General features: G+C 43.8%; 1 protein-coding gene across 1 annotated transcript in view; it reads left to right on the forward strand.

Moving 5' to 3' along the window:
• Positions 1-11,275: 11,275 nt before the first annotated feature.
• Positions 11,276-12,530, forward strand: part of CCDC28A (coiled-coil domain containing 28A) — an 11,212-nt gene continuing 9,957 nt past the window's right edge. Inside the window, exon 1 of the mRNA XM_018567332.1 lies at positions 11,276-11,347. The gene's annotated coding sequence lies outside the window, so the exon portion shown is untranslated. The remainder of the gene's footprint in view (positions 11,348-12,530) is intronic.

Genomic DNA, 12,530 nt, shown 5'->3' on the forward strand with positions numbered 1-12,530 from the left:
GCTGCTCGAGTGACTTGCTGTCTGTATACTGAACACAGGGGGTCACTCACTCGGCACCTCCACCACTCAGAGAGCATCTTGTATTATTTACAGTGACTACAAGGTGTTCTCTGATTGGACGAGGTGGAGATTGTGATGTAATTTGCCCCTTCTTTCCACTTCGTCCCCAATGTGAGATATGAAGAATTCGATGTAACGAAGCTTGACCAATGTAAGTTTTAGGATCATTGTTGGAGTTTAACTTTAAAGAAGAAATCTGGCCAGAAATTTTATTAACCCTGGCAGTGGTGCTACCCCCACACGGCAAAGGTTAACTGCTCACTTTTGCATAGGGTAAAAAAAAGTTCTACTCACCTAAACCTCTGAGATCGGTCCCTGGAGCATCTCTCCCCCTCCTCTGCAGCGGTTTAGGAATCCTCGAATCATCATGTCCAATACAGTGCATTAGACATGAGGATGCCGAGGGACATATCATTGCTGCAGTGGAGGAAGAAACAGGCTAGAGGGAGCACTGCTGGCTCCGAGTATAGGGTGAGTATAACTTGTTTTATGGGCCCTAGGCAAACCCAAGCAGTTAAGCCTTGCAGTGTGGGGGTAGCCATACTGCAAGGGTAAATAACGTTTCTGCCCAGAGTTCTGCTTTAAAGTGAACCTGCAACTGTGGAGGCTGCCATTGCTCATCTCTCCTTCTGAAAATGCTAATATCTTGGCTGTAAAGCTATTGTAACTGCTTTAAAAAGCTTTAGAATCATTGGCTTGGAACACATATGCAGTTCTGATCTCACTCTAACTTACCGGTTGTGTGAATGTTCCGGGTCACTAATACAACTGAAGTTAGAGGATAAGCTTGACTTCCAGGTAACTAGCATTTTCAGAAGGAGGCTAGCAATGGTAACCCTTGTAGTCCTCTTAGCTCAGGTTTATTTAAGTCTATGATGTTATAGTTCTGCTTTCAAGAAAAACCTGTATGGGTCAATTTCAGAAATGCATCCTTTTAAAAGGAAAGCTTTGAAAACATAAATATAGAAGCTGCCATTTCTGGTTTGATTTTTACCATTTCAGGCTCCACACTGCCCATGGCCCTGGTTTCACTACCCAGTGTCAATGATGTGGAATAAGCATGTGGTCAGTGAAGTCTGTACTCCTGTTCTACATGCCTGTAAGAGGTCATTGACTTATTAGTTTGTTAAGCCAGTATCAGGGTGACAGGCTGCACTTTTAAAAACAAAATCGGCAGAGGTGACCATCATATTTCTATCCTCAATTCTCCTTTAGGGCCTGTTCACACCTGGTGTGTGGTGTTGGGCTGTGCTGGCAGCTTTGCCCAACACAGTCCCAATACATAGACACTGGAATTTACCTTGTTTCCTATTAAGTCAGTTCACACCATCACGATGTGGCTACAGCAGCAGTACTCTTTCACATCAGTGTGTTGTGATATACCACACTGCATTGCAATGCATTGCAGTGAATAGAATTAGATAAAACTTTGTGACATATCAATAAAGATAAAAAAAAGGTAAACAGTTTATTCCGCTGAAATCAGCCTATTGCATGGCTTTCTTCACAGAATTCACCAGTGATTGCATGGTAGTGAACGCCGGTAGTATAAACGGGCCCATGGAATTATAATGTACATCAGGGGTAGGCAACTCTGTCCCTCCAGCTGTTGGGGAACTACAAGTCCCATGAGGCACTGCAAGACTCTGACAGCCATAGGCATGACTGCCAGAGATGCAAGATGGGATTTGTAGTTCCGTCACATCTCGAGAGCCGCAGTCTGCCTACCCCTGCTGTACAATTACGAAGCTCTGCTGACCTCTAGTGTACACTCAGTATAAAATATAAATGAACCAATAGCAATTTCAGATGTGGGCTATGACAACAAAGATGGCATGACATCAAAAAATATATAGCTCTCTGTGCTTTATTTTACTGACATATCCCATTTATATCTGTTTACACCGGTGATGCAAGGGGCTTTCAACTGGTCAAATGACACAGTGTACATGCTAACAGTTGAATATAATTTGTTTCACTTTTGTTGTACGTGTTTTAAAAATAAATTCAGGTTTGAAATCCAAAGCTAGCAAAACAATCCTGTAGATCAGGGGTAGCAAACCTCTGGCCCTCCAGCTGTGGTGGAACTACAAATTTTTCAGTTAAGGCGGAACTCAGGAATTGGTTTAAATTTTTGATATTGAACTAAGTAAGATAGCCCTAATAATATCTATACCATCTGTGGATAGCTGTCTGTTACAAGGCCGTCGCTATACTGAGTCAGGCTCAGGCGGCAGCTCATTGGGTCACATGGGCCCCAGGTTGCTAAGAGCTGTTAGCAACCTGTGATGCTTTGGGTGGCGTCCTGCCAAGCTCACTGATGTCACTGGTTGCCAGGAGTCCTGTACAGCTCCTGGCAACCGGTGATGTCAGAGAGCTGGCGGGACACCGTGCACCACAAACAACCCACATCCCACCCCTCCCGGAACCTGCAATGTTTACCACAATCCACCGGTATCTCCTACCCCTCTGCCCAGAATGTGCACCAAGAGCACTTACCCCCTTCCACCCCCCGAAAGTGCATCACGAGCACCTTCCCCCCGGCCTCAGGCTGGTCCTTTAGTATAAAAATCATACCTTGCTAGACGGTGGATCCCATGCACAGTGCTAGATTTTCTGGTGCTGTGAAAGAATACTAGGATTTTTGTAAATAGGAAAGGAAGGAGGAGGGGGAGGTTGTGACTGGAACCCTTCACTGCCGTAGCCACTGCTCCCATACCCACAGCACCCTGAAATCCAGCACTGTGTGTAGGAACACACTTGCAGGCAGCAAGATATGATTGTTATAGTAAGCACCAGCTATCCACGCACAATATTTTAATATAATAGAGCTATCTTACTAGGCTAGCGTAATATCTGAAAATATTTTATTTTCCCCACAGCTTTCATTTTCTATGTAATAAAAATGCAAAAAAAAAAAGGAACAATATTTTTTTTTGTAGCTTGACCAGTGTTTACTTTAAATCAACTAGTGTTAACAAGTGCACATTTTATCCTGTGGTTTGTTTAATTTCAATGACACTAAAATAATGATATGTTTTCAGTACAAAGCCTGGCAAAGAAATGTATGAATTAAATAAAGGTGTTTTTAAAATGTTATAACTATTTTTAATGCAACTCTAAAAACACAAGCATACAGACCAACTGAAAAACGATTTATGTAAATATAAAGGGTTAACAAATGATAAAAAAAAAACTGAAACAAATAACAGCTAAGGACTGAAGAGGAGGAAGGAGTTAGCTATGGCTGATTACAGTTAACTAAAAATGGAGAGAAAAAAAAAATTAAAATGTTTTTTTTACTCCTGGAGCTGAAATGTGCAGATCAAAGGACAGTCCTTTGAAGAACTAATCAAAACGCCTTGTAACAATATTATTACAGCATTTATGAAACGTCAATGAATAACAAAATGGATTGTAACATTAATATTATTACAATGCATTGATGAAGATGCTGTCTGATCTCCTGAGCTACAGGAAGCCCTGGGCAATGAAAAGTATACCCAAGATAAAGTTTTGTGGGTGTACCTTGTACACCCAAGTCTTTAACTAGTTAAATAGGGGGCTACCATTGTTGGCCCCTTTTTAAAGAGGCTAGTAGACTGACTATTATGCTAATCTACTAGTTTTAATACTTTCTGAATCACTGACCGAGAACATGTATGCAGATCAAGATAGAGAGACATCATAAGTTATATGCATACAAATTCTGGGTTACCGTATATACTCGAGTATAAGCCGACCCGAATATAAGCCGAGGTACCTAATTTTGCCACAAAGAACGGGGAAAAAGTATTGACTCGAGTATAAGCCGAGGGGGGCACTTTTCACCCAAAAAAAGGGGCTGAAAATCTCGGCTTATACTCGAGTCAATACTTTTTCCCCGTTCTTTGTGGCAAAATTAGGTACCTCGGCTTATATTCGGGTCGGCTTATACTCGAGTCAATACTTTTTCCCCGTTCTTTGTGGCAAAATTAGGTACCTCGGCTTATATTCGGGTCGGCTTATACTCGAGTCAATACTTTTTCCCCGTTCTTTGTGGCAAAATTAGGTACCTCGGCTTATATTCGGGTCGGCTTATACTCGAGTCAATACTTTTTCCCCGTTCTTTGTGGCAAAATTAGGTACCTCGGCTTATATTCGGGTCGGCTTATACTCGAGTCAATACTTTTTCCCCGTTCTTTGTGGCAAAATTAGGTACCTCGGCTTATATTCGGGTCGGCTTATACTCGAGTCAATACTTTTTCCCCGTTCTTTGTGGCAAAATTAGGTACCTCGGCTTATATTCGGGTCGGCTTATACTCGAGTCAATACTTTTTCCCCGTTCTTTGTGGCAAAATTAGGTACCTCGGCTTATATTCGGGTCGGCTTATACTCGAGTCAATACTTTTTCCCCGTTCTTTGTGGCAAAATTAGGTACCTCGGCTTATATTCGGGTCGGCTTATACTCGAGTCAATACTTTTTCCCCGTTCTTTGTGGCAAAATTAGGTACCTCGGCTTATATTCGGGTCGGCTTATACTCGAGTCAATACTTTTTCCCCGTTCTTTGTGGCAAAATTAGGTACCTCGGCTTATATTCGGGTCGGCTTATACTCGAGTCAATACTTTTTCCCCGTTCTTTGTGGCAAAATTAGGTACCTCGGCTTATATTCGGGTCGGCTTATACTCGAGTCAATACTTTTTCCCCGTTCTTTGTGGCAAAATTAGGTACCTCGGCTTATATTCGGGTCGGCTTATACTCGAGTCAATACTTTTTCCCCGTTCTTTGTGGCAAAATTAGGTACCTCGGCTTATATTCGGGTCGGCTTATACTCGAGTATATACGGTAGTTATTCAAAGTTTTAAAACCTGAGGATCAGAATGACATCCAGTAAGTTAGCTTTTTAGACATAGGTGAAAGTTTACTTGAATCAGCTGAAATACTTGGGGTTACATGGTATGCCCAAAAGTACCTCTTATGCTTTGAGTTTTCTCCCCCTTTTGCAACCACTGTACCCAGTGAAAAAACTGGGACCAGTTGTCAGTGTATCAAGATATTGTAATAAGATTACTATTACAATGTATTTAGATTAGTTGTTTTACCTGCAGGCCAAAATAGTTTCTTTTAAACTGCACATACATTAAGTGAGTTTCAGCAACTTCACAAATAAGATTGCCACCTTGTTATCCAAAACCGAATGGAATGGGGGAAACTTGTGGAAAATATGGGTGTGACTCAATAGGGGTGGTTAAGTATATAACATGCAAGCATAGTAACAAAATATTGCATTGTGTGAACATTGTATAGAATTGTTACTGTCCAACCCCTTATTAAGATATGTGTATCTAACGGCATAGTTTTCCCTAGGTTTGGATATAGAAGTGAGGGGTTAGAACCCATATCAGATTTTAATTGCTGTCAGTGTCCTCATTTACAAGATTTAGTCTCCCTAATTGTTCTGACTACTGTCTTTGGTACAGAAAGGGGGGGGAAACTAAAATTATGAGTTAAAAAAAGGTTAGATTTACTGAAGGAAAATCTCCCCAGTGGGACACCGAAGGCAAAAAATACCTGACATGGGTTTTAACCATCCCCTTATTTATTAAAAACGAAAAGAAAAACATTTTGGCTGTAGATACACTTTAAAGCCCCCCCCCCCCCCCACAACCACATAGAGGTCTCCACATTGTATATCAGAAGCTGATTGGCTGCAGTGCAAATCTGCTCCAGAGTTTGTCTGCTCCAGTTTTGATAAATTCCCCCTTTCATGTTTTTATGACTGAATTTAAGTGACCCCTTACACTGGTGATCAGCATAGAATAGCCCTTATATTGATGGTAAATGTAGTATCCTAACCGTACAGTGGTGATCAGTCTAGAAGTGACCTCTTACATTGGTGATCACTCTAGAAGCGACCCCTTATATTGATTGTCAGTGTAGAAGCATCACCTTATATTGGACACCAGTGTAGGAGCATCCTCTAACATTGGAGGTCAGTGTAGAGGTGACCCTTTACATTGGTGTTCATTGTAGAAGGGACCCCTTCTATTGGTGGTCATCGTAGAACTGACCCCTAGCTTATTTGCTGCCTTAGTCAGTGTATGTGTGTGTGTGTGTGTGTGTGTGTGTGTGTGTGGGGGGGGGGGGCCATCCCACTGAGCTCCTGGCAACCAGTGAGGGGACACCGGCAAGAGTGTTCCAGGTTGCTAAAATGCTGTCTGAAGCAATAAGCTCAAGCTGTCTCATTAATTATAGGGATGGACCTGCCCCTTACATTGGTGGCCATTGTAGAAGTGACCCCTTACATTGGTGGTCAGCCTAGCAGTGACCCCTTACATTGATGGTCACTGTAGAAGTGATCATTTACATTGGTGGTCAGCCTAGCAATGACCCCTTACATTGGTGGTCACTGTATAAGTGATCCCTTACATTGGTGGTCAGCTCAGCAGTAACCCCTTACATTGGTGGTCATTGTAGTAGTGATCCCTTACATTGGTGGTTAGCCTAGCAGTGAGCCCTTACATTGATGGTCACTGTAGAAGTAATCATTTACATTGGTGGTCAGCCTAGCAATGACCCCTTACATTGGTGATCAGCCTAGTAGTGACCCCTTACATTGATGGTCACTGTAGAAGTGACCCCTTATATTGGTGTTCAGCCTAGCAGTGACCCCTTACATTGATGGTCACTGTAGAAGTGATCCCTTACATTGATGGTCACTGTAGAAGTGATCCCTTACATTGATGGTCACTGTAGAAGTGATCCCTTACATTGGCGGTCAGCCTAGCAGTGAGCCCTTACATTGATGGTCACTGTAGAAGTGATCCCTTACATTGATGGTCACTGTAGAAGTGATCCCTTACATTGGTGGTCAGCCTAGCAGTGAGCCCTTACATTGATGGTCACTGTAGAAGTGATCCCTTACATTGATGGTCACTGTAGAAGTGACCCCTTATATTGGTGTTCAGCCTAGCAGTGACCCCTTACATTGATGGTCACTGTAGAAGTGATCCCTTACATTGATGGTCACTGTAGAAGTGATCCCTTACATTGGCGGTCAGCCTAGCAGTGAGCCCTTACATTGATGGTCACTGTAGAAGTGATCCCTTACATTGATGGTCACTGTAGAAGTGATCCCTTACATTGATGGTCACTGTAGAAGTGACCCCTTATATTGGTGGTCAGCCTAGCAGTGACCCCTTACATTGATGGTCACTGTAGAAGTGATCCCTTACATTGATGGTCACTGTAGAAGTGATCCCTTACATTGGTGGTCAGCCTAGCAGTGACCCCTTACATTGATGGTCACTGTAGAAGTGATCCCTTACATTGATGGTCACTGTAGAAGTGATCCCTTACATTGGTGGTCAGCCTAGCAGTGACCCCTTACATTGATGGTCACTGTAGAAGTGATCCCTTACATTGATGGTCACTGTAGAAGTGACCCCTTATATTGGTGTTCAGCCTAGCAGTGACCCCTTACATTGATGGTCACTGTAGAAGTGATCCCTTACATTGATGGTCACTGTAGAAGTGACCCCTTATATTGGTGTTCAGCCTAGCAGTGACCCTTACATTGATGGTCACTGTAGAAGTGATCCCTTACATTGATGGTCACTGTAGAAGTGACCCCTTATATTGGTGTTCAGCCTAGCAGTGACCCCTTACATTGATGGTCACTGTAGAAGTGATCCCTTACATTGATGGTCACTGTAGAAGTGACCCCTTATATTGGTGTTCAGCCTAGCAGTGACCCCTTACATTGATGGTCACTGTAGAAGTGATCCCTTACATTGATGGTCACTGTAGAAGTGATCCCTTACATTGATGGTCACTGTAGAAGTGATCCCTTACATTGATGGTCACTGTAGAAGTGAGCCCTTACATTGATGGTCACTGTAGAAGTGATCCCTTACATTGGCAGTCAGCCTAGCAGTGAGCCCTTACATTGATGGTCACTGTAGAAGTGATCCCTTACATTGGCAGTCAGCCTAGCAGTGAGCCCTTACATTGATGGTCACTGTAGAAGTGATCCCTTACATTGGCAGTCAGCCTAGCAGTGAGCCCTTACATTGATGGTCACTGTAGAAGTGATCCCTTACATTGGCAGTCAGCCTAGCAGTGAGCCCTTACATTGATGGTCACTGTAGAAGTGATCCCTTACATTGGCAGTCAGCCTAGCAGTGAGCCCTTACATTGATGGTCACTGTAGAAGTGATCCCTTACATTGGCAGTCAGCCTAGCAGTGAGCCCTTACATTGATGGTCACTGTAGAAGTGATCCCTTACATTGGCAGTCAGCCTAGCAGTGAGCCCTTACATTGATGGTCACTGTAGAAGTGATCCCTTACATTGGCAGTCAGCCTAGCAGTGAGCCCTTACATTGATGGTCACTGTAGAAGTGATCCCTTACATTGGCAGTCAGCCTAGCAGTGAGCCCTTACATTGATGGTCACTGTAGAAGTGATCCCTTACATTGGCAGTCAGCCTAGCAGTGAGCCCTTACATTGATGGTCACTGTAGAAGTGATCCCTTACATTGGCAGTCAGCCTAGCAGTGAGCCCTTACATTGATGGTCACTGTAGAAGTGATCCCTTACATTGGCAGTCAGCCTAGCAGTGAGCCCTTACATTGATGGTCACTGTAGAAGTGATCCCTTACATTGGCAGTCAGCCTAGCAGTGAGCCCTTACATTGATGGTCACTGTAGAAGTGATCCCTTACATTGGCAGTCAGCCTAGCAGTGAGCCCTTACATTGATGGTCACTGTAGAAGTGATCCCTTACATTGGCAGTCAGCCTAGCAGTGAGCCCTTACATTGATGGTCACTGTAGAAGTGATCCCTTACATTGGCAGTCAGCCTAGCAGTGAGCCCTTACATTGATGGTCACTGTAGAAGTGATCCCTTACATTGGCAGTCAGCCTAGCAGTGAGCCCTTACATTGATGGTCACTGTAGAAGTGATCCCTTACATTGGCAGTCAGCCTAGCAGTGAGCCCTTACATTGATGGTCACTGTAGAAGTGATCCCTTACATTGGCAGTCAGCCTAGCAGTGAGCCCTTACATTGATGGTCACTGTAGAAGTGATCCCTTACATTGGCAGTCAGCCTAGCAGTGAGCCCTTACATTGATGGTCACTGTAGAAGTGATCCCTTACATTGGCAGTCAGCCTAGCAGTGAGCCCTTACATTGATGGTCACTGTAGAAGTGATCCCTTACATTGGCAGTCAGCCTAGCAGTGAGCCCTTACATTGATGGTCACTGTAGAAGTGATCCCTTACATTGGCAGTCAGCCTAGCAGTGAGCCCTTACATTGATGGTCACTGTAGAAGTGATCCCTTACATTGGCAGTCAGCCTAGCAGTGAGCCCTTACATTGATGGTCACTGTAGAAGTGATCCCTTACATTGGCAGTCAGCCTAGCAGTGAGCCCTTACATTGATGGTCACTGTAGAAGTGATCCCTTACATTGGCAGTCAGCCTAGCAGTGAGCCCTTACATTGATGGTCACTGTAGAAGTGATCCCTTACATTGGCAGTCAGCCTAGCAGTGAGCCCTTACATTGATGGTCACTGTAGAAGTGATCCCTTACATTGGCAGTCAGCCTAGCAGTGAGCCCTTACATTGATGGTCACTGTAGAAGTGATCCCTTACATTGGCAGTCAGCCTAGCAGTGAGCCCTTACATTGATGGTCACTGTAGAAGTGACCCCTTATATTGGTGTTCAGCCTAGCAGTGACCCCTTACATTGATGGTCACTGTAGAAGTGCCCCCTTATATTGGTGTTCAGCCTAGCAGTGACCCCTTACATTGATGGTCACTGTAGAAGTGATCCCTTACATTGATGGTCACTGTAGAAGTGATCCCTTACATTGGCAGTCAGCCTAGCAGTGAGCCCTTACATTGATGGTCACTGTAGAAGTGATCCTTTACATTGGAGCTCTGTATAGAAGTCACCCCTTACATTGGTGGTTAGCATAGAAGTGACTACTTTCATTGGTGGTTCGTAAAAGCAGGAGATCAATCTGCCATTGCTCTCTTCTCAAGGAATCCCCAGCAGCCTCTGGAACCAGGAACCCAGGTTGCAAAATGTTGCTCTAAATCTGGGCCTCAAATACCGGCCCGCCCATGTGTGTATTTCCGTGTGTGTTTTGTTTTCTGTGTGTGCGTATTCCTGTGTGCATGCATATTTCTGTGTGTGTGCGTTTTTCTCTGTCTGTGTATTTCTGTGTCTGTGTACGTGTGCGTATTCCTGTGTGTGCCTATTTCTGTGTATGTGCATATTTCTGTGTGTGTACGTATTTCTCTGTGCCTAGTTCTGTGTGTGTGTTTCTGTGTGTGTGCCTATTTGTGTGTGTGTTTGCATATTCCTGTGTGTGTCTATTTCTGTGTGTGTGCGTATTTGTGTGTGTGAATAAATGTGTGAAATTGTTGATTCTCTATGATTAAAATTAAAAGCTGTGGTAAAAAAGCATACACATATACTGACACTGCACAAGTATACACATGTATATACTGATATTACACACAGAAACATTAACACACATACCCACATCACTCACAGAAATCCTGACAATACACACAAACCATCACAATAAATATAATGACATTGCATACAAGGAAACCATCATGAACACTTACAGTATATTGACATTATAAACACACGAAGACACATGAAGACATTGAGGGCTAGTTCACACCAGCCACAGTGCGTTCCACGGGAACGCGTGGCACATCAATGCCTGCGTCCCGGTCAGAAAAAATAGTGCTTGCATAATTTTTTTCTGACCGGATCGGACTGCAGGCATTGATCTGCCTTGCGTTCCCCTGCGGCCGATCGCATCGTGGTGTGGCTGCGGTGCCATTTACTTCAATGCACCGCCACACCCCCTCCCGCCCAACAACAAAGTGAGCCGGCCGCAATACGATCCGGTGCGTTCCGGCCAGAATCGGGCCAGAACGCACTGTGGCAGGTGTGAACTAGCCCTAACACTGGTACCGTATATGGTTACATTTTGTTTGAAGTACGACATTTTATTTAGCCCCCATAGGAGAAGAAAATTTGTCCAGTGGCTCCCAAGTGAATTCAGTTTGAGACCCCAGTCTAAATATAAATATTGTCCTCTCTGTGATATCAGAACATTTCTCACTTTGAACCACTAGAGGTCAGCAGAGTGCAGTGTGTTTTTTCACCTACGGTAACTTATTTTGCTAGGAACCTTTCTTTTCTGGAAGTATTTCGCACACGGCATTTTTTAGAGGAGCTCATTGTATGATGTCGGCTGTACGGTCTGGTGACAGCTGAGCGGTGAGTATGTATATTGTCCCCGAAGAGTGTCCATGGATCATTGTAGAGTGCTAATTTTATGTCTGGTTTGCCTCCTTATGTAGTGGCCGGGCACAGGGCTTGTTGTCACCCTGTGAAGTGGCTCCAGCCTGACATGATATCTCATTAGCTGTGGGTGGGGACACTCTGATGTCTAAACCTGTTGAATGTAAACAACACCTACCTACTATTCTGGGGGCTGTCCTAAAATCCTTTCTGTATATAATGTTGGCACAAACTCTCCTATAAGTACAAACCTTCCACTATTTAACATCCAGAAGTGTTAGCCTATAAGGAATACAGGAAGTGAAAAGGTGTTTTTGTTTTTAGTTTCAGCTTGAGATGCAGATTGCAGGTTGTTAATAATAATATAAGATAATCATCAGATTATCTTATATTATTGTTACCACCTCAATAAGGTAATGTCATTTACATGGCTACCCTAGACATAAATGAACAGTTAACCCTTGCAGTGTGGGGAAAGTACCACTGCAAGGGGAATTATTTATTTTTTTTATTTCCCTGGAGCTGGAATTTAATAACCACTGGGTTTTTCTTTATTGTTTACAATATAAAGGAAAATGGACCAAAACAGGGGTGTATACATTCTATAGGGGGAGGTGGTAATATCATACTCACACATGTACAGGCAGATGGGGGTCTATACCCTCATATATATGATATTAGTACAAAACGGTTGCCAAGTCACCATGGCAACTGAAAAAAACTACCTGGTCAGCAAGAGGGCCCGTTTTCTGGCAGGGGCTGCCTGTGCAATCAATGTACATTGTCCAATAGGACCTCAGTGTGTTCGGCCATACAGTGGTGTGTCTCTAAGCTGTGTGTCCTCTCCTTGCCTTGGTTGTGATTTAGAAGCAGAGCTTCGGGCTGTTTTCCTCCTCACTGTGCGCCTAAGACTAGCTGTATGGCATTCTTAGTAAAGGCTATTGTTCTGGCTGGCTGCCAGTAAAAGCCACATGAAGGGGTAAATTGAGGAACAAGTGTGGTAGGGGTGGAAGAAGGCCAGGAATGACAGACATTGCTGTGCGTATGTGTATTTATTTACATTGTGTGTACAAGGTGTGACAGCAGTGTGTGCCGCCCCCTTATAATGCATGTGAATGGCCTGTGCTGGCTTAGGTGTATGGAAAGGGGGGGGGGGGGG

Source organism: Nanorana parkeri, unplaced genomic scaffold (assembly GCF_000935625.1).
Source record: "Nanorana parkeri isolate BGI_ZX_2015 unplaced genomic scaffold, ASM93562v1 scaffold1031, whole genome shotgun sequence".
Lineage (NCBI taxonomy): Eukaryota > Metazoa > Chordata > Amphibia > Anura > Dicroglossidae > Nanorana > Nanorana parkeri.